The sequence below is a fragment of the Gambusia affinis genome, linkage group LG14, assembly GCF_019740435.1.
Source record: "Gambusia affinis linkage group LG14, SWU_Gaff_1.0, whole genome shotgun sequence".
NCBI classification, from domain to species: Eukaryota; Metazoa; Chordata; class Actinopteri; order Cyprinodontiformes; family Poeciliidae; genus Gambusia; species Gambusia affinis.
Genome location: NC_057881.1, coordinates 20,764,549 through 20,788,266, shown reverse-complemented (window position 1 = coordinate 20,788,266; position 23,718 = coordinate 20,764,549). Strand labels below are relative to the sequence as shown.

Genomic DNA, 23,718 nt, shown 5'->3' with positions numbered 1-23,718 from the left:
TCTCCGCAGGCGTCTCATCGGACCGGCCCCGAGCAAAAGCCGCCAGCATCATTTTCCTCGCATAATTCAGATTAATGACTCACGCTCCTCCTAAAAATGGTCATATTAGCGCATCAGCATCCACACACACACATACACACACATGCATGTTTGCATGCTGGGATTACTCACATGTCCGCCCGTGGATATGAAAGTGCACACAATCTCCTCCACCCACATGTGAGGGTAACAGAGGAGAGAAAAACACACCAAATAGAGATGAGAGATGCTGATCCATCTGGCCCACCGACTGCCTGTGTGTCATAACAACAGGAGGCCGCAAAAAAAAATATTAAACACAATAAAGATTAAAGGACAGAGTGACCAAAGTGACAAGATATCAAAGAGAGCTGAAGTGCATCGTTTGGTGAGTAATCTTGTCTGTGTAAAAATTCTGTTGTAAGCCGGAACGTTACACACAGCAGATCTAACAGAATCATTCAAAACACAAAACCTTGTCTAGTTTCAAGTGCAAATATCTTAGTACTCGAAATAAGACACGCTTATAAGAGACGTTTCAGCAAAATACAGGAACTTGTTTAAAGTAAAGAATTCTCTAAAGGGACTGCATCATGTAAAATTGACTTTTTGGATATTTACATCACGTTATAAAGTTATTAGCTCATCAAATACATGCCTGAAGTGTCGCCTTGATTCGTTCATGCATGTCTGAGAAATCCTTTAATCTCCATGGCAACCACTCAGCTGTGCAAAACGGCTAGTTGGACCTAGCTCCGCCTTTGAGGACAAAGTCCTCCACCGCGACTCCCCCACTCAGCTCCTTCAGACTAGCCAGGAGCAATTAGCAACCACCTGGTGGAACTGTTCATCAGCTGAGCTCATTATTGGAGCTACTGCTCTATCAAAACCTGGCAAAAACGCTGCTAAAGGGTTTCCACCAGCCATGTTGTGATGACTTTCTGAAACTCCACCTTCAGAAACTCCAGTTTTTTTTTGAGACAGTCACAATTTTATTGCATTAAATTACAAAGTTACATTCCTTTCAATGCAAAACCATTTTAGCAATTGTGTAAATAATGATTCTCTCACAGTTTTCCTACAAAAATTGGACTTAATTATCCTTTAGATTCAGATACTGCATGTTTATAAATTCATGTTTTCAGTAGGTTATAAACAAAAGACAAAATGGAAGACACTGCATTCCACAATGAGGACGGAGCAAAAAAGTTCTGTTTAATTTGAGACTGATGGAGAGTCACAGGAGCTGGAAGAGGCCAAAACACTTTGAAGCCAAATTGAAGTGACCAAAATGTTGGTTCTGTTCCCGGATAAACGTGGAAAAATGGACCTTCTAAGGTGGAACATCACCTTTTTATTCATCCCGCCCGATTCTTCCCCCTCTTCTCTTTTCTCTTCCATCTTCTGTCATCATTCTTTCATAATATATTGCCTTTGGCTTCTCTCCACCTTTATCACCCCGTTCCCTCCATCTACTCACCCCCAGTCTCTTTCTTCTTCCTTGCTTCTCAGCTGGGTGCAGAAAGCTGCCAGTCTGTCTCTGCTCCACACACACACACACACACACACACACACACACACCCACCCACACACACACACACACACACCCCTCTGGGGCGCATTGGACATCAGTCTGCCCCACTGCGCCACCGATCTGCTCACCGTGGTGAGGGAGGTGTCGCTCCGGATTTGATCGCCCTGCCCGTTCGTCTGAAAGGGTGAAGTTATGGCGATCTGGCATCCCGGGATGCTGGAGCCTTTCGTTGCCAGTTTGGGTGTGGCCGTTGCTCTTTCTCAGTGCATAAAGAGTAAATGAAATAAAATAAAACATGCACAAAAAGCTCAGAAACTGACATTCGGGGGAGAAGAGAGGGGTTGGATTGAAAACGCATTCCTCCTCAGGTCTCATTATGGCACAGTAGGAATAGTTGTTTTTAGGAGGCGTGAGAAGGCGTTTGAAAGGCGTGTTAGCTCTGAGGAGACTGTAAAAGCCCGACACAAAGCAACACCAGGCCGGCTGAAATAATCCCGGCCAATGAAAGGACGTTTAAGATGATTTCGCCTTTATTCTCTGAAGTGCTCCCAATCAAAGCCTTATTAGGGATGACTGATTGCTTCACATTTATTGTCTCAGAAATAATAACTCTCAAATTGTCGAGGATCCTAAATTGCACTTAAACTCAATACTTAATTGTTCCAATCTTTCATTTCGAACAATGCCAAAGAAAAAGAAGGAAAAAACAATAATCACTTGTATTTCGTTCCCCTCATATTCCCTCCAGAGTTAACAGTGTTAACCCTCCTTTTACCTTCCATTATTATTATCCTTTTATTTTTGCTTAGGCGATGCTTTTATGGCCGCTCGCTTGATTGCGGCCTCTCAGTTTCCATAGCGATGCCGGAGCAGATTATTGGACACAAATTGGACAGGAGAGAGATGCAAAAAAAGGAATCACCGGCTCTCCGGCGGCACTCTGGACACTTCTTCTAGACGTCTTCACGTCAGCGCCGCACTTCACCGTCCAGAGTGCGGAACGTGCTCCCGATGACGTCAGCCCGCAGCTGGGACACCTTGAGGAGGATGACGCCGGCGCCGTTAAATGCAGCTGTTGTGGTCTTCGTCCTGAGCTCAGAGATCTGCAGGCTCGAGAATGAGTTGCTGCTTTTAAAGTGAGCAAATTGCTAGCTTTTCTTCAGATGGATTCCTTTTTTGTGCTGCTGTTGTTTCTGGCTTCAATAACAACAAAAACCTTTAATTTTAGGCAGTTTGTTGTAATTCCACCTCTATTGAATGATACTCAGAGCTGGATTTAAAAGGTTGTGGGCTGGAAATTACTCACTAAACGCTAATGCTAAATACAGTACATTAATAGTTTAGGGCTGCACAGTGGTGCAGTTGATAGAGCTGTTGCCTTGCAGCAACCAGGTCCTGGGTTCGATTCCCGGTCCGGGGTCTTTCTGTGCATGGTGGGTTCTCTCCGGGTTCTCCGGCTTCCTCCCACAGTCCAAAAACATGACTGTCAGGTTAATTGGTCTCTCTGAATTCTCCCTAGGTGTGAGTGTGTGTGTGAATGGTTGTTTGTCTTGTATGTCTCTGTGTTGCCCTGCGACAGACTGGCGACCTGTCCAGGGTGAACCCGCCTCTCGTCCGGGATGCAGCTGGAGAGGAACCAGCAACCCTCCTGACCCCAATAACAAGGGTGAACAGAAAATGAATGGATGGACTGTAAGTTCAATATGTCCCTTGGCCAGTACCTCTGTGTTGTCCATACCCCACAAAAAAAAGGAAAACATGCCTCCGACTTCATAATATTGATGAAAATCCCAAAGTATCCTTACAACTCAACTGATTATGAGAATGTGACTCTTAAAACAAAAAAAAAAACAAAAAAAAAGGCTTACTGCCCCTGTAAGCCTTTTCTAGTCCGTCCCAGCCTCCATTATTACCAAAACATACACGCTAGCTCCCACCTCCAATGAATAAGAAACATTAAGTAGCTCAACACCAAGTTTGGTTTTTTCTTTCCCTCGACTAAATTAAGCACCAAGTGCCAACTTAGCCATCTTTAGCACTATTTTAAAATAATCTGACACAAATGTGGTTCAGACAGGTAGAGCTCAATTGTGTTGTTAGGAGAGCAGCGCTAGAGTACGCAGCTCCTCCAGAGTCTTCAAGAACTTCCTTTGAAATCCACGCTGGTAACTTCATCTTCCTCACAGATGCAGTTTCAACAAACATTTCCTGATTTTTGACTGAGTCCATCTTGTCCGCCATGTGCTGCAGCTTTCCCTTCCAGAACAAGCAAAGCAAATACACTGTTAGGGAAACCCTGGGAGAGCCTCCTCGCGTCTTTGCTGGGAAGAAGTAGAACAGAAGCAGAAGTTGATCATCTTCGAAATAAAATAATGTCCAAAATATAATGAAAGCTTCAGTGAAAATGAGAACCTTGACAGACCAGGCAACGTGTCGCGCGAGAGACTAAAGCCCAAAGTAAGCCACTTCTGCCCGCTGGAGAGGAGTCAAGTCTTGTAGGATTTTTAAAGTTGCAGAGTGTCCTGGAGATAAGTTGCAACACCCACATCAGAGAATCTCTTGGACATGTCCAAAAAATGTTTACAGCAAAAGGGATTTACTGGATCTAAGTGGTCAAATGTGTCATTTTCCATAGAAACAGGAGCCCGATAAGGAGTAGCAGTAGTCGAAGGTTTACATTTGGAAAACCTGGATCAGACAACAGATCTGTTTTTCTCCCACCTAATAAATTGGCATTTGAGACAAAGCTCTGCTGTTGCTCCTGGAGTAAGTGTTGTAGAACGTTGGCTTCTCCAGTTACTTCTGCACACACATTAGTAGTCTTGCCTCCGTAGAGTGTCTGATTGCACAGAGATGGTGTTACCACGGCAGCGACAGGGCACGGTTCCTCCACAACTGAAGAGAAGTACCTGCGAAACAGCTTGACAAACCGAAGGTGATTGGTAAGGAACAGAAAAGATCGGTTGACTTACAGGGATGGAGCTGACATATGGTGATAGGGGGACTTCCTCAGCTGGATGCCTGTGACCAACAGCTTCCCTCCTGAGAGAAATCCTTCAGTGTGTGTGTGTGGGTGGGTGGGTGTGTGTGTGTGTAATTTGTGTGCTCATGAAGCGTGCCAAATGCCTCCATCTGTAATCCACACTCCTAATGTTGGGGCAAATAAAGGTTACACTGGGACTGTTGCCTTTTTCTCTTCTTTGACTGAACAGCCAGTAGAGGAAAAGTGCTCACTTCCCTCATCGTTTGCAGCCCGTTCACGAACGCAGCACACTTTCAAACAACAGTGATTCCAAATTGTGTCTTTTTTTAAAATTATTTTCAGCCCAGTGGAGCTGAAGACACAAGGAAAGACACAATCTCTCTCTTTTGTTTTGTGGACGTTGAAGTCCAACACTACAAAACACAAAATCTTACAATGTATTTTCTGTTTAGTTTCTAGTGTGAAATTCTTAGCACACTTTAAATAGCACAAAGCTAACCTACAAGTAACTTCTCAGCAAGATGCTTATGCTAGCTGTTAGCCTATCCAGTGCTAACCCTAGCCTGTATGTGCTAACGGCCAGCAGAGGGAGGAGGCAGTCCAGTAGCTCATCAAGCTAACATAAGTGAGTATTCTTGGGTCTCTCAGTTACCGGCTTCGACTTGTCATTAATAAGATCAGTAGCTAGCTTCACAGCGGATGCAGCTTCTTGCTACAAGAAGTAGCCAATATTTCCAACCAAAAATATTTTTGCTTGGAACTCTGACATTTATAAATGTAGCAATAATATGTTGAAAATATGAATTTGAAAAATGAACACCAACATTTTTTTCTCTCTATCATAGATCAAATAAACCAAATTATTGCTGTTAATTTATTTTTTTTACTGTGTGGCTTTACAAACGGCACAACCATGTATCCAGGCTTGTACCCAATTTGGCTAAAACCGAACCAGGCAGAGTGAGACTTAACAGAGCGTTTTTACAGACACTTTGAATTATTACCCAAACCTTTTAGCGATGCGATCAGTTGTCCTCCAGAGGTTCAGTGGAATCTCCTAATGTTCTTGTAAAACAAAACAATAGTTATATCTTTCCTACAGATAAATTCGACTTTATTTGACGTGTTTATAGCCTGCTGCCAGCGTTTAACCGTAATGGGACACAATAGCACAGCTCACCGGACTGCTCCGAAGCGAAAGCATTTCAGTGAAACCTGGCTCACAAAATGACGAGCCGTAAACCAAAATACCAATCAAGATGCTCTGCTATTAGCCTGCTTATGATTTGTGGAGCTCGTATGTGTGACTGGGGTCTTTTTGATTTGTGGTGATTAATCATAGGCCGGCATCTGCATCGTCTCAGAAGCCCACTGCCTCCTACTGCTCTGGGACAAGTCTTTCTTTATTAAAGCAATTTGAAGTGGCAGTGGGTTCGCTCTGCAAGCGCCAAAGCTTACGCAATGACCAGTTTGGATCAATTAGGGATTCTCTGAAACAGTAATTGCCATCTAGATAGATGTGTGCAGGTGCACAAACCAGTGCACTTATACATGTTAGTCGCTCAATTAGAAAATAACTGGTGATTAGTTCAAGAGTATTTCCATGTTTTGTAATTAATGGAAAATAGAGGAAGGGGCGGGGGGCGGAGAAGGGGGGGCTTGTACAGATCCAGGAGTATTTTAAGGTCGTACCTCAATTTTCACATTGCTTGTATCAAAAAATTTATTTCTAATTGGAACTTTTCTGATACTGTCTTGATCTTGTCACACCACTCTAGGCTTTAGAGATTCAGAAGTGTTGATGACAAATAACCTGAGAAAAGAAAAGGGTGCTAAATGCAAAAACTGCTTATAGTGAGTAAGATTTCTAGATTTACAACCATTACAGCATCAGAAACAGTATTTCATCATTGCGGCTGATGAAATACTGTTTATGTTCTTGAGCGAACTCCCTGATTTAAACTTGCAATCCTCCTTAACTTTTGGCAACATGTTGTGATAGCTGAGCAGTAAGGAGTATCTTCCAATTAACTGGATGGATGATGTTCAAATAAGACAGCAAAAGTTCTCGATGTCAAGGAAAAATGTCTTTTTGGACTAGTTTCTGGTGCGAATATCTTAGTAAGCTTGAAATTAGACAAAATTATCTTACAAGTAACTTTTCAGCCAGATTCAGGAGTTTGTTTTAAGTAAATAATTTCTTAATATTGATTTTTAAGTACTAGATAGTGTGGGCAAGTATAAGCCTTCAGGTTGTTTCTTTTCTTTTTTTAGACTAAAACTCATAGACTACTGTGATTTTGGTTTCAACCAACTTAAAAGAGAAGCAGTACAAAACAATTACCTCTTTTTTGAGCATTACATTATGTTATATTATTCTTTCATCAAAAACAAACCTGAAGTTTTGCTTTGATTCTTTCATCTTTGAGAAACCCTTTGATCTCCCATGGCAACCTTTCGTCTGTGCAAAACGCCTAGTTGGACCTAGCCCCGCCTTCCAGGGCAAAGCTCCTCCTGGGAGTTGTGGTGACTTCCTGGGGGCGGAGTTTCAGAAAGAGCAGGAGTTTTTAAAGAGACAGAGGCCCAATTTCCAGGCACTAAATTATGAAGTTAAATTTCTCAAATATACACAAGTCATATTTGACTCGTGTAGCATTTTTACAACTAAAGTTAACATAGTTACTGGAAAGTTAACATAGTTAATGCTGCCCCTTTAAAAGCAACGTTGCAGCTACGTTTCAAGCTAGGTCATTACCTTTTTTTTATTTTATTTTTTTTTACATAGGATGGTTAAGGTACTTTCACTTGATAACAAAATTTTGTATTTTGAAGTTGATGACCTTAAACATTTATGAGTGACAGGAAAGCAAAAAGGAGAAGAAATCTGTTTTTAAAGTTGCCTTATTCGGGCCAGAAAATTGTGCGATTCGTGGTGGAGTTACTGGCTGTGCTGCACCTGCTTTTACAAAACTGCTTAAAAAGCCATCTTCCGTTGCAGCCTTAATACAGCCGTGACCGTATCAAACTGCGCTGGAGTGAAGAGCCACTCTCACACTTCGCCGGCATAAAACGTGACGTGTCGTCGTTGCACTTGACACAAAGAAGGAGAGCCTTTTTACACCTGCTTCCCTCAGTCACTCCTGGTTAAATTTACGATCCCTCTCTGAGAGAAATTAAATCTGGATGGAATGGAGGTTGATTCAGTTCACACTCTTACGCAAACGCAGAGCTCTTGTGGCTGCTCGCGTTGCTCAGATCAATAATGCACTGAGAGATGGAGAGAAAGAAAGCAAGCTTCATCTTAGGCGGATGATTCACCAGGATGCACAGCCACAAAGGGAAGGGGGAACAGTGAGGACAGGATATGAAAAGAGATCAAAGGTGAGACAATTTAGCATGGAAAAAGTGCTGAAAAGAATCCCAGGAAGACACATGAAACAGATTAAATAGTTATTTATTCAATGGGTTTTGATCCCTGTACAGATTTGGTCTTTTTGCCTGTTTTTCCACACTTAAAGGTACCAGATCTTCAAATAAGTTTCAATATTAGTAAGAGATACTACTGTATGAGTTCATGCAAAATTCAGCACATGAATGAACAATTGTTGTGTTTTCAGCAACAAACAGAAAGTAATTGCCCAGGAAACCTAAAAGGTGCTTGTGCCAACCAGGTGTTTGTGATGACTGGCAGTGGCCGAGTTTACTTTACAAATGTGAGCAAAACATTTTTAATATTTCGCAAATGTCGAAAAATCATTTCACAATTGGGGTGTTTCCATTAAATAAGAAATACAGTAAGTTTGTTCACGCGATAAATCATTAAAAAAACATGCGGCACCATTATTTTCCTACCACTTCCTGTTGTCCTTTTCGCCAGTAGTAACACCCCGTTGTTGATCACATGACTTGAGTGATGCGAATAAAAGTGTTTCCATTGGAATATACTCCTTTCGATACGACTGAACCACCACCTAATCCTAGCCCAAAAAACGCTTTACAGAGTTTTTACAAAATTGGAATGCTCCCATTGAGCAGATTTGTTTTCGTGATTTCAATTTGTGAAACTTTCATACTTTCATCAAAGGTGGGCTTGTTGTTCTGCTTTGGATCAGGCCAGCATGAAGCAATTGTGGTCGATCACTGGTAATGAATGACTGAAGTAGGAAGAAAAACCTTCCTCCTATAGCATCGCGGTGGTTTGTTGGATAGTTTTTTTCCTTCCTTAGAGGATGTTTTCACTTGAAAGCTACTTTTTTTACTGCATGATATTTATCTGATATCAAAATTTGGATGGGTGGTTGGATGGTCAAAGTGAAGCTTTGACAATGTGCTCTCGTCTCGTAAAACCATTAAACTTATGACGCATTTTCAAAACAGTCTGCTAGTGGAACTAGTCCTTTTTAAATTATGTATACTGAAGAATTATTGACTTAAAACAAGCTTGTATATCTTGCTGAAATGTTACTTTTAAGTTAGTTTTGTCTTATTTCCAGTGTACTAAAATATTTGAAACTAGACCACAAAATGCTTGGCAAGATTTTGTTAATTTTGCAGTTCGGTCGAATAATTCCACTCAACCTCTGGATTTAAACCAAAGCGCCACTAACGAGCTGCTGCAGAGCTGGTGTGCTGGTTGAAGGGACACGTCTAAAAAGGGCCCTGAGGGACGCCGTTGGGTCCCCCATCCAACCACGTTAAAATGTATAGTGCCCAGAGACAGAGAAATGCTATTGCAAGGCATTTCCTACCCGTCCGTACTTCCTAATGAGCCCATCAAAATGTAACAACCAGTTTTGTTTTTCCATTTTACGACACTAAAAATGTCTTTAAGCTATTTTATTAATGCAAGCAATCGACTGTGTATGATCACTTGTGTTCCATCCTGTTCTTGTCTCTGTTCCTGGCCGCTATCCGGCGCCGCTAACTCCTGTTTTTATTCCCAGATACAGTTAGAGGGCTGTAAACAGCCAGGCGTGAGATTAGCTTTTAAGGGAAGATTAGTGTTGCACCCTTGCTTTCCTCACTACCTGTGTTCTCAGCACCCTCCGGGGTGAGGGGTCACTAGTAACCCATGGTGCTGTCGTGACACCTCATTACTCATCTCTGTGCTCCCCGGTTGCTGCAATGTATCGTCATAGCAACACCAAGAGAAAACCCTTCTTGATGCAGAGAAGAATGAAAAACGAAAAAACAACAGCTAACAACTGAAGGCATAGTCTGCAGTCTGTGCATGTTGGTGTCTTTGGGTCTGGGGGTCTGAGAGTGTTTGTAGCATATGGCGCCCGCTGCATGGGGAGGATGTGGGCTGAGATGAGAAGAGAGTTCCTCTCATGCTGGGTTAATGTTCATGCACCCCCATAGGGATGGAGGTTTCCCAGATAAGAAGGGGGAAGGTGAAACCTGAGAGTCCAATGATGGTTACAATAAAGCTGAACAATTTTAGGAAAACTGGTAAATTCAACTGTCATCTATTTTTATCTATTTTCTGATGTGGTTCATCTATTACCTCTAGCTAAGATCTACTTTTGACTATTTACCTTTGTCAAGCGAGAACAACAACACTATTGTATTGTACATCCAGATTATTATCTGTGATTATAAGTAACTATTGCGATAGACATGTGATCACTTTCAATAGATTCCCACAGCCTTACCCAGAATGCTAGCTGGCAAATCTCAACTAGCTAGCAGTGAAGCAGCTAGTTAAACAACCTTGCTTAGTCGGCCGCAAGGTTATTTAGCTAGTGACTCAATTAGCCATTAGCTAAGCACAGCTGTTTAGCTAGCAGCTTCACTTGTCACGGCTAGCTAAGCAAGGTTGGTGGCATCAACCTACTCGCTCACTGTTTGGTTACCTCTCAACAACTTGTTGAGTAACTGGTGAAGGAGTCGTTTAAGATTTCGCCACCAAGCGTCAAAACTGCTTAAAAATACAAAACGACGGTATTTAGTGAAAACTGTGGACAAAACAGGAGAGGTCACGTCACCAGGTTGGAAGTTTTCAGATATTTATAACAAAACTCTAATCAATAATGATTAATATTGAGTGATTATCCATCCATCCATCCATCCATTTTCTATACACCCTTTGTCCCTAATGGGGTCAGGAGGGTTGCTGGTTCCTATCCCCAGCTAACGTTCCGGGCGAGAGGCGGGGTCACCCTGGACAGGTCACCAGTCGGTCGCAGATTGAGTGATTATAAAACGCCTATATCATGATATGTTTTTCAGACATATCACCCAGCCCTGAGATATTATGACAATTAATTCATGGCATGTCCAAACATCAGCATTTTTATACAAGAGGTGACATTCAGAAAATCTATACTGATTAAAGTTTTTACAAGCTACTTATAATAACATGTAATATCCTAATAATGTAGCACTGTTTTTAAAAGGCACACCATGAATACAATGGCACATTTGTCCCATTTTTTTGTGGTTGTTTTTTTTTTTTAAAGAAACACATAGCTCAGATTTTCACAGATAACGTGTCGCTTAGCAACCTTTATTTTGCTGCCACAATGGTCTCTCCCTTTTTTTTATCAGTCGGTCGTCCTCTAGTGAAAGCTGCTAGTCGCAGCACAAAATTCAAGAAATCGATGCTTATTTAAGGTTGTGTAAACACACAGCACACACTCTTTATGATGTCTTAGCAGGTGTGACTCAGAACGACAGGAAGGACGATCGATTGTGCTCTACATCCTTTTGTTGCGATAAGACCCACCCACCCAGGAGAGTGTGGCCTGTGGACGGCATCAGCGGAACGCGCCGATGGCCCGTTCATCAAACGCAGACCTATTGGTCAAGAAAGTAGAGAATAACAACCGTTGAGCCAGACAGATCCATCTAATACGTGAATTTTCTTTTCTTACCATCAGCCTCTCACGCCGATTGCTTTCTTTCATATGTTTTTATTACTTCAGAAAGATTTACTTAGACTGGCTTTCTACTCTCCATATCCATAGAAAGTGAAAAAAGCCTCTTAGCCTCTGAACAGGTTTTCTTTTAATGTGAGAAAATCTAAAAGAAAAAAAACTTTGGCAAAAAAATGGTTTTATGAGCTCCAATAAATTCATTTAAAGGTTAGTGAGACTATCTATCTATCTATCTGAAAAAATCTAGCTATCTAGTTAGCTAGCAGACAGTTCAAGTTGTAACAGTGCACTAGCTAGCTAGCTAACATGCAGTGTTGAGTTATAGCTCTATCAAACAATTGATAGCGCTATATCAATCGTTGATACCTTTGCAAAGAAAATATATATTTTAATTTTTTTTTATTATTTATGTATATTTGTAATAATAATCCCTTTTCAAGATTGGCTTCCCCTGCTTATTTTATATGATGCAAATACTGTACTTTTCAGCAGACGGTTCCCAGGACAGCAAGTATACGCAGACACACACACACACACACACCCACACACACACACACAGAGAAACAGAACCAAGCTGGAGAAATGGCAGACAACTTCAGCCTTAAGAGATAAATTAATCTTTTATCGTCTTCAGTTCAGTCCAAGCAATTTATTTTCTAACCCAAGAAAATAAAATACTGGTTCTCTGCAGAAAAAGAATGCATTTTATGCTGAACCATTTTCAGTTTCTTTTCAGGTCTTCTGAGTGATGTCAGTTTTATCGAGGAAGTGAAAACACAATTTTTGTTAACATTTAAATACATCACTCCCTCAAAGAATGTCAAGAAGAGCTGCAATGTCGTGTTCGGTCTGTCCGAAACCCCAAAACGGTTCTGGAACAGAAACACAATTTGGCTCTCTTGGCGTTTAATTGATTCCATCAGAATATTGCGGCGGCATTAGCGGCCTAATGAAAGGGAGCACAGCTTGTTCTGTCGGACTTGGACGGTCTTTGAGTGGGCAAACAGAAACTGTGAATCGTGCTGCTACGGCAAGATGCTGCAGTGCATCTTTCTCCAACGATCCTTCTGCTTTCTGGTGCACCGTTACCGCGGGCGACAGAAGCTCAGACATCAAAACGGCCACAACATCATAAAATGCCAACGTAGTGTGAATCCAGTACATCTATTAAGAGTTCGGGGGCTGCCGAGGAGATTCCCCAGGAACAGCTGTCTGGAAGACGGAGAACACGCACAGATGTGATCTGCTGCCTCAGACTTTGCTGATTTCCACTGAGCCCTGGTTCAGACTGAGGGAGAATCTCGGGGCATCGTTTTCTCCTCGCTGGTCATGAAATATTAACCTGATGTCGAATGAATGATGTATCTTTCATTACGTACTTCTTGTTCCACAACTTTTGATGAGCCGTTACTTAGTTGTCACAGTAGTGTTAAGAAAAAACTGCTTCCAGGACTTTCTACAGACATGAGCAGAGGCGCGAACAAACATTTCAGGACCAGGCTGGAAAAAACCTGGACGGACGGTACTGGACAGTTGTCTTAATCTCGATGCCAATGTGCACAAGCTCACAGGAAAATAAGCATCTTTCTTTGAAATTAGCTTTTAGCTTTATTTTTAAAAACAGGCAGACTGTCCAGATGAAACAATTTGATGGACTTGAAACAAAATACCTATAAATACCTGAAGGGCAAAAAGACTGACCATCCACTGCCACAGTCAAACAAAATGAAATCTGGACTATGGTGTGGTGGCGTAGGGGATAGAGCAACCCACATTTGGAGGCCTTCAGTCCTCAACGCGGCGGTCGCAGGTTCGATTCCCGGACCCGGCCGACGTTTGCCGCATGTCTTCCCCCCTTCCTGTCAGCCTACTTTCGAATAAGGGACACAACAGCCCACAAAAGACCCCCTGGTAGAGGGAAAAAATAATCTAAAAATTTAATCTGGACATGTAGGTGTTTTTAATTTAGCAGCAAAGGGAAAATAACACAGAGAAGCTGTTGAGGAACAACTCAAAACCACTCATATTCTTCTCTTTTCTTGCTCTCTTTGTCAGCTACTGACTGATAACTGATAACAGTACCACTACCATATCAAGATTCAACATCAAAAAACACGCAAACATTTCCCACACAAGAAAAAGAACATTCAGTCCGTTACAGTTTTACGTGTTCAGGCTTGAGGTTTATTTTGCGATTATTAATAAGTGACAGTCTGCGGTGGTAAACTAGCTAATTTAAACATCTGCTCTACTGACTATCTGTCAGAATTAGTGCTTTTTCAACTGATCCGAAACACAATGAATTCCACAGCATATCTACATGTTAAAGTTGTCATAGTCAAGCTAGCATAACAGAGGTACTTCCCTTTCCTTTGCTATTATTGTAATGAAAACTTTTCACTGACTTGTGCTGTGTAAAATCCTTAGACCTGGTTTTCTAGTTGTAGTGTTGACTTTCCTTTCTTTTTTCTTTTGCTTTTTTTAAGTACTACACTTACATGGTGAATTAAAATTTATTTAAAAAATAGCCTGGGCATGAGCAGCAAAGACATTTTAATGCTCTGAGAAGCACTGAGAAATTTATACCCCTTGAATTTTCTCACAATTACAGCACAGTTTAATGGATTCCTGGAGGGATTTTATATGATATAGAACCGCAAAGTAGAGAATTATTGTGAAGTGGAATGAAAAGTCAACCTGGGGCTGTAACTTCTTGACTTGGCAAGTAACAACAGAGGTTTGACTCCAAATCTTGGTCTTTCCCACTAAAACACAGAGACAACCGACAAGGTGTGGTTAGAGTGGTTGGTAAAGGAATTCATCCACTTATACTATTGCTCTATTTGCCTTTGGTTGACTGCAAGATGACCAGTAGCTCACTGCATTAAAGTCCCGCCCACACAAAGAGTAGAGTACGTTTTTGTTTTTTTTAACGGTTAGGCTGAGATGTGCACACGGATGTGACGTTTTGGGAGACCAGAACCTTTGAAAACAGGTTCCAGAGAGGGGAAATTTCAAAATGCCGGTTTCGTGTTTCAGTGTGTGGCTCGGAGCCGTTACTGTCTCCTTTTTGAGACAGTAACTGCGTCTCCATTGGCCATAAAATTGCACAAATGGGAATTACGAAATTTGCTTAATGTAAACCCGTCAGATTTTTTAAAATACGTTTTTCAATAAATCGTTTTTTTGTGCTGGGATGACGTGGTTTTTCCAGCCGTATCCACCAGAGCTCTGACAGCATCGCACAGTTCATCGGAAGTTGAGTGTTTCAGCTCTTCTGTAAAATCATAGACTACAATTTTCCCAGAAACGTCACATGTACATGTAGCTGCTCCCACGTTCACTTTGACACGACTTTATACGCAAACAACGCCTAATGTACGTGATGTTTGCACGTCGAATAGGCATCAAATTGCCATGCGTAACTAATGGACAAACAATGTCTAATGTGCACGTTAAAAGTGTGCGAAGGTGTAAAATATGTGTAATGTTCATGCGTATGTGACACCGTAGGCATTCCATAATCGTTCCAATGTCTGAATGACAAAAAGAAGAATAAGTTGCCAACATTTCGTCTCATGACTGAGGATGATGAACGCCAACACTGCTTTTTCTTAATTGCTAGCAACAATTTTAATTTTTTGTCTTTAATTGTTCGAACTTGAATGCTCACGTTTTTGTTTTTCGTCTCCATATAAAATTATATGGGCGGGGCCTATAATTTCCATTAATGAAACTGACTTCTAAATTACAAACATGATAGTACTGTAAACCATCAGTTCTTGTATACAGTGTGCTGTTAATTATTGTTGTCGTTGCGGGTCAGAAATGGCTGAGTGGAGCAGAATCCATATGGCCGACACTCAGACGAAAGACTTGAGCTGATTTTTTTTCCCCCTGCTAATTAACACTCTCCTTCTCGCTCTCTCCTCACGTCCTCCCATCCCCCTCTCTCACGCCCTGCTCTACGACACTCTTGCGTAGCTTTAGATTTTTCTAGCTCGTTGCTTTCTTTCCTAAACAATCAGCCGTTGCATTTCCTCCAAGGACACCGAGAGCACGGCTGGAGTTAACTGTGACAGCCAATCAAATGTTAATCACAGTCTCCTAGGAAGGCTGCTCCCACCTTCCTCTCATTTCCTCCCCGTCTGTGCTTTTATTAAACCATTCTTTTCTTCTCCTTGGGCGTGCTTTCAGACACTCTTTGTTCACTTATATTACACTGCGCAGAGCGGCAGGCGACCGTGCCACGGCCTACTTTTGACGAGCTCGGTGGATTGTATGAGTCGACGAAACATGCAACACGTCGCCCCGACAGCTCATTTCTGAACTTGTGCGTCAGAGCTGCATTAATTCACAACGCTAAGGAGACGTTTCATTAGAACAAATGGCTCTGTGGAAATCATTTATACATTACTCCTCAGCAACATTGTTGTCTTGTATATCTATTTTTGTAACCTGAAGATGAAAATTAGCTTAGATTTAGACATTTATTGTCCCTTTAAAGTTTGACGTACTTACCTAGCATGGGTTTATTTTCACTCCTTTAAACGAAAAGGCTGGTTGAATTGGTTGAAAATGACCGTCATCATTTCTGTGAAAATATATTAGCATACATTGAGTAAAGATGTGTGCATGAATGTAATACATTGCCTTGAAAAGGTACTCACATCCCATGAACTTTTTCATATATGCCTATACTGTTGTAATGTTGTTCCTTCATCAAAAACAGACCTGTAGGGTAGCTGTGATTCTTTCATGCATGTTTGATAAATCATTTGATCTCCATGGCAACCATTCAGATTGGTTGGACCTAGCTCCGCCTTCAAGACATAGCTCTTCCATGAAGCTGCTTCCTCTTGAACTCTGCCACGAAACTCCTCGAGACTAGCCAGCAGCTATTAGCACTCTCTATCGGCTGGGTTAAAAACGTTGTTAAAGGGTTAATATAGGAGCGATATTGTGAAGACTTCCTGAAGGCAGAGTTTCAGAAAGAGCTGGAGTTTCTTAAAGAGACGGATTTCAATTTCAAGGTGTTAAATTACAAAATCACATTTCTCTTAAGTCAAATTTCATGTAGCATTTTTTTAACAACTGAAGTTAACATAGTTACTTAATTGTGCTACAAAATTGTACTCTATGCCAGAAAGTACATAATACTGCCCCTTTTAAAGGTAAAACAGTATAAAAAAGATTAAAACATTGGCTGAAGAATTTATATATTCAATGAGGTTGAAATTAAGCTTTCATTTAGATTAACATTTATCAGAAGAACAATGTCTCAACAGCAAGATATTAACTGTTCTGCACTGCAGCTACTGATGGTCAACCTTGTAGCTAATTAGTAGCAGAGTAAAAAATTTCTCTTTAAAAGAAAATTCCACCTAAATCATTATTCAGTACACTCTTTGTTTTTGAAGATGAGAGGGTGTTGTTTTCACTTTCATATGCAGCCCTGAATGAACTAATGTTCCTGACATCTTGGCAGTGCTGAGGTATGCAGAAAAAGGTTCAAATGCTGGGGCACGTAGGGGGCGGGGCTTCATGTGGAAACCGAGGAATTACTCTCCTGAATACAAAATGATATCACATTACCATGCCTTCACATGCCTTGAATTAGCATACATCGGATGAAACGGGCCCCAGACTCCTTGGTGATTATGCATCCAGGCCCACGTTTGGTTTCAACCGTGTTTTATTCCTAATTATCATATCATTATCACGACCCTGCTTCTCGGCTGTTGTGTCGTCAATTTGGTCTCGACCGCACCCTGGGGAGCGGGAGACACGATTTACCCTGACAAGTCGTCGGCCCGTCCCTCTGTACATTGAAACATTGCTTCTATGAGAAAATGTACGTAGTGCTTCTTGATGATCATTGTTTTAATTGACCTTGTAACTTCAGTGCCTTGCAAAAGGATCAATTTTCCGGCACCACAAACTACGAGTACAAGCTACAAACAGGGAGTTAAATGTAGGGCAGTCCTGAAAGAAAACCTATTAAAACCTATAAAATACTTTAAAATCAATTTCTACGCCTTTGATTAGAGCAAATCACAGTGAGAGTCTTTAACGAAATCCCACTCAAGGTTATTATATTTAACTCAAACTAATAAAATAACAAAAGTGATTCCAGTATTGTCATCTTATTATAATTTTTTTTTTTTTTTGTGAACTGAAATAGATAAAAACGGTAATTAATGAGGGAAAACTATAACTAACTGGAAGGAACTCTGTTGTGTGTTTATAAAACCCACAAAAACAGAAAAATGAAGGGATATTTTTGTGTTTATGAATATATTTATTAGCCTTTCAAACTGATGCAAAATTTAAAAAAATTCCGTCAGTAAAGGCGCTCCCTACTTCTCCTGGTGGCACTTATGCTAGGGCGCAAAATGGCTGCAAAAGTTGGTTGTTCAACAATAATTGAAAACACTTTCTGAAAATGATATATTCTGTTGAATATCCATTGTAATCACAATCCAATACTTTGACCTTTTTTAATTCTGCACCTAAAAAATAACCAATGTATAAAAAAAACTAAAACCAAGCTAAATTTAACTAATACAAACTACCAAGAACAAGTTAAAACTAACTTAATTAGACTAAATTATAAGTAAATCAACTAAATTATAATGAAAAGCACAAAACGCTTATAACTCTTAGTTCATGTTCTGCTCCATCCTATTATAATTAGTGAACAAAGGACCAGTATACACAGGAACTGATCCCCCAGTCCGGTTTGCTAAAGCTGCGTTGGTGTTCATCATGTCTGCACAACACTTTCATTCCAGTTTATAATCCCCCCAGACTGCAAAAAGAACAACACAGCATGATTAATAGAACTGTTTTGTCTTTCTGCTCACCCTATCTCCTACATTCCAAATATAGCTTAGACAACATTTCGTCATTTATTAAACTCCAGTTCAATTTGCAACCTGTTAGTCTCTTGGGTCCGCCAAGGCGTCCACATTAAAATACTTTTCGAAAGGAGAAGGCAGCCCAGGAGTGGGCAACGTGAATCACATACAAACAGCACTCGAGCAGCCGAGTACAAGTGGCGTCTCAAAATAGCTCCGGACCGACGCGACGCAGCAGTTTTGTGCTGTGTCATCCTCAGCCACCTGCCAAATAGGGAACGAGGGAATTACTACCGACTCATCAGACTGTGCAAAAACCCCTTACATAAGAGCTGCCCTTGGCAGGACCGAGACAGGTCACTAGCTTTTCCCTGCTAGCTAAATTAAGAAATTATTTATCTGATTGAATTGTTGCTCGCTATTATGTAAGACTAATCGAATTAAACTCTGTTCAGAAGGTTTTTCTGCTGCTGTTTAAAGGAAGTCGGATGATTAGCCCAACACTCTCCCTCAGGTTCCAAAGCAAATGGAAAAAACAAAACAAGACTCATTCATTGATCTAGAAGTCTTTGTGTTTGTTTCCATGACTCAGTTTAAGCCACTTACAAGGTCTATTCCTGCGTCTGTTGATTGTAGCGCATAGGCGCTTATATAAGCTTAAAGAGCTGGACAGCAGAGTTGTGTGCATGTTTGTGAGGGAAGAGTCAGCCCCACCTCATGTAATGACATTTAAACAGAACACGGGGCCAGAACACACTCACATTATGAACTCTGAATGCATCACGTGTCACACACACACACACACACACACTTTTGACTTTTCGGCTCTCGGACACGCAAGCAGACGAAATCGTTAACTAAGAAATGACGGGAAACAGTGCGTGTGCCCACGCGGAGGGACGGAAAGTGACTTGCTAACGTGGATTAATTAGCACATATAGCAGGATCGCACAAACAAGCTGGTCACCGCCCATACACACCGTCCCAGCGCTTCCTGTGATACCCTGTTTACACACTTATTAGCAGAAATTTATTTTAATGATCTGTGTTTCCTTGGATGAGGGGAGAACTTTGTGAGTACAGGAACAGATGGAGAAAACTCGTCACTTCAATCAATATACAACAATTTATGTTTAGGAGTTTGTTCAGAGTCAAGCGCGATAGAACAGTGGTTTAGGATAAATCGCAGGGTTAGGCAGTAAGTGTCATCATTTGGATTTGGTTAGAAGGCACGTCGGATTTTTTATTTTTATTTTTTATTATTTTAATGTCTTATCATGCCTACTAAGAGTTTTCTGGGTTTAAGGAGTTCCTACCCTTGTGAAAACTGTTCTATGTTTTACTTCGCACAGAGTGTCTGGACTCTCAGCTATTGAGAAACGATTGCTTCTTGGAATCTGGAGCTAGCAGAGAAATGCTCAGAGTCTCAGGACTCTGTTGAAGTTTTAAATTTGACCCAATTGCTAACATCTGTCCATGACATACATATAATGCGCCAAGAAAGTTTACAGGAAGTTGGGTGAGCTGTAAATAACCATTCTCCACTGCAAAGAGTGAGTTGCGGAGCCGAAAGAGGCAGCTAGCGTGGCTAACGTGTACATTCACTTCCTTCGCTGCTATTGACTACGGGTATACTATAATAAAACAGTGCAGAAAATCAACATTAATGTTCACAACTTAGCCTTCTGTTCTCTGATTGGCCCATCTGAAATTCTACCGTATAAAATCCACTTGAATGAGAGAAAGTCATGACGGAATATTGAAGGGAGATGAGAATCGAGCGGAATTGCATAGGAATGAAAAAGCGAAGCTAATGATAAAAAAACATCAATTCATCATAAACTGTAATTCATTCAGTGGATCAGAACCTGGTTTTCCACCCCAGTAATCGTTTCTCCTCATTGTTCAATCCTCTGGTCTTATTCTCTGGTTTCTAGTTTCTTCAGTTGTCAACCCATCATGAGTGCTCACTCCTCCTGTAATCTCCTCTTTTTCAGTCCTGCGTTCTTGTGTTGTTCATTTGAATCACCTGCCTACCTCCTGCTTGCTGTTGGATCCTCAGCGACAACTAAATACGAAATAGTTGAGACAGTTGAGAGCTTGACATATGGCTAAAGCAAATGGAAAAGCATCAGTAGCTACATTTCAAACGTTGTCGATATTCCACTAATGTAAAAAAAAAAAATTGCAGTTGTGTTTTCTTTAAATAAGCACTTTTTTAAAAATAAGACTCGTGATTAAAATCACACGTGAGTCCATTTGCTCACATTAAAAAAAACACATCTTACCACTTCCTGTCATTCTCTTCTTCGTGGTTTTCATCAGTGGTAATATCCAATCATTGATCACGACTCATGATGCGATAAGTGTTTCCGTTGCATCTTTTCAAAATACACAAATTTCAATACAGCCAAAAAACTACCCCATTCTAACACAAAAATATTAGGGGTTTTTTTGTTTTGTTTTTTTTTTCAAAGTTAGCACGTTTCCATTAAGAAAATTTATTTTTGTAGTTCTAATTTGTGCAATTTTATAGTCAATGGAAAAGCAGCTGTTATCTTCTCTTCATTTTCTTTCCTCTCCCCTATAAAGTTTCACCTGACCCGGTGATTCTGGGAGTTGTGTTTCCTGTCGAGGCGGGTCCGATTCTTCTGGAGGTTTCTACCTTTTAAAAGTGAATTGTTGGTTTCTTCTGCTGTGGAAAACAACAGTTTGAAAGGACAAAGGAAGATATCGAAGTAAAGACCTGTTGCACTGAGCTCACCTGGGCCACACATACCTATCTTTTTTTTTTTTTATGCGCTACCTGTTACACCGCCCAGATAGGACAAAGCAGATTAGAGCCATTTTCTCCGAATAGCAACACGCAAAATCCCAGAACACGCCACCATCCAGCAGGAGAAACTCAGCTTTATTATTCCAGGAAGCTCCAACATCAACGGCTTTTCTGAGCCCACGAATGCATGACGTCACCATCTAATCCATCTACATCCATGTTACGTCACCTGCATGCAGTCAGCAAGCCTCACTGATCCAGCTGTCTAAATGCAGACATGGGAACCTTGGAGAGGCTTCCACGAAGAAAGACACGCCCACTTATAGGATCTGGCAAATAAAAAAAACAACCAACTTTTAAATGGTAAATGGACTGAACTTATATAGAGCTTTTCCAGCCATTTTGACCACTCAAAGCGCTTTACACTAGAGTCACATTCACACACACATTTATACACCAATACGCAGATCGGTAGGCAATTTGGGGTTAAGTGCCTTGCCCAGAGGCACATCGACACGTGGCAGGAGGAAGCTTGAGTCAAACCTACTACCTTCCGATTGCAAGACTACTCTACCAAAGAGCCACAGTTTTAAGAGTCCTTACTCTCTACTCCACGGGGTTTATTTGTTTCAGTAGGAAAACACAATATATTAGTAAAGAAACATCAGGGTTTTCTTTATTTTTATACATAAAAATATAAAAACTGCGATAGTGTTTAACTAAGTAAATACGGCGCATCTGGAAAGTATTCACAGTGATTCACTTTTTCCACATTGTATGAAATTAATCTATTTCCTCAAAATTCTACACACAAATTTTCTACTGAGACCACTGGGATTTTTTTTTTTTTTTTTTTTGAGAATGTCGTAAATTTATTGAAGTGGCAGTATCTTTTATTTAAACCAACATTTTTTGAGCTTTTACATCATGTCGTCATGTTATTATCTCACCAAAAAAATGGCGTGAGTGTTACCTTGATTCTGCCATGCATGTTTGAGAAATCTTTTAATCTCCGTGGCAACCAGTGCAACCTAACCTAGCCCATTTTTAAAAAATGTTTATTTCTTCTGTGTGTGATTTTCTGACCTATGAAAGGAGCTCGATAAGTAACATTTACTATTTTTTTACTGAAGATGGATCAAAAATGTATTGCTTAATAGATGCAAATGTGATTTTTTTTTTAATTTATTTAATTTTTTTGGTTTCCCAGTCAATAGATTTCCATAACACGTCAAAAAGAGAAAAAAACTGCCCACATTGTCATAATGGTATATTTACATGTAGGATTTTGAGGAAATCAATTAATTCAATGTCATTTGGAATAAGACAGTAACATAAAATATGAAGTGCTGTAGCTCTTTCCTTGTATCTAATGTGAAAAACTTACTCAAGTCTAATTTAATTATGTGTAATAATCATTTTTCATCATACATCTGCGTTTTGACGCTTCAGATGCTCGGGATTTTGACGTCTTCCTTCGGCTCAGATCACGATCTCAGATGAAGGAATCGCTTTTGATCAAACAACTCCAGCTTTGAACACGTTTTTCAACCATTAAAACTCTGTAAACGACACATTTGCCCAAAGATTTTGCATGTACAAAATAAATTTTAAAAAAGACAGTATTAACACGTACCCACTTTAAAAAAAAAAAAAAGACAGATTACCAACTATAATGGGTATAATAGATGGAAAACAAAGGGAACAGCTCCAGAAAATGACTTTGGGTAAACGCAAGGTCCTGACTGCTTTGTAGTTTATCGGCAGCATTAAAGCCTACAAACTCAGGGGGATTAATTGCCTTAAATGAGCTTATATGAGCACAGAAAAGAAAAGCCAGAGACATCCCAACCATGACACCGCCTGGTGAATTTTATTGTGCAGAGGAATGGGAGGAGGCTGAGGGGGTGTAAAGTAGGTTAAGAGGAAGGGAAAAGCTGAAAAATGAAATGCAAAGCTGCCAGGTCTTTGAGGGGAGGATTAGTCTCGAGTCTTTACACATTCACAGATGAATATTAATGCAGTTTAAGTCGAGGATATCTGGAGCGTTATTATAGGCATCCATGGATCCAAACACAAGTCACAACATGCACATTATGTAGGTGTTTATCGTCGATGCGACGTTGGTTAGCCAGAGCGCATGCAGGAAGCCTGTTCTGCACTGGACAACTGGGTGTTTTTTATGCTTTTATGTTCATTAAAAATTTTTTCAGAGGCAGTTTACATGATTACATGATTTCTGTGCCTGATTTGGTCACGTACATTCATTTTCATGTAAATTTATTTGCAATTCTTTGTAGTAGAAACTGTTACAGCGTGTTTGCTATCAGTAAGTCGTCACTTCCTGGTTTCGGTTTTACACGTTTGCACAAGCTTAGCAAAAAAAAAAAATTAAATGAAAGAAATCATCCAAGCCCCAAATGTGTTGATCAAAAAACAAGTTTTTTTAACTGGTGTGTTTCTATTAAGGAAATATATTTTAGAAATGTCATATTGCGCAGTTGCAACCCAGCTAATGACAAATTAGCTGCGTAGTAGTTTAGTAGTTTGACATTTTTAACACACATGAAAACAAAAATAATTGAGTATTTACACTTTCTGTACCATTTTAATCCAAATCCATTTAGAGGTCAAATATGTTCTTTCTTTTTATTTATTTATTTTTTCAC

The 23,718-nt window shown here is 40.4% G+C and overlaps 2 long non-coding RNA genes across 2 annotated transcripts in view; both read right to left on the bottom strand.

Moving 5' to 3' along the window:
• Positions 1–23,718, bottom strand: part of LOC122843633 — a 33,053-nt gene that overhangs the window by 8,434 nt on the left and 901 nt on the right. The gene's annotated exons all lie outside the window — the stretch shown is intronic.
• Positions 3,654–4,472, bottom strand: LOC122843634. The gene is made up of 3 exons (XR_006372751.1): positions 4,274–4,472; positions 3,965–4,074; positions 3,654–3,873 (listed from the first exon to the last, which is right to left on the bottom strand). It is a non-coding gene; the product is annotated as an uncharacterized LOC122843634 (long non-coding RNA).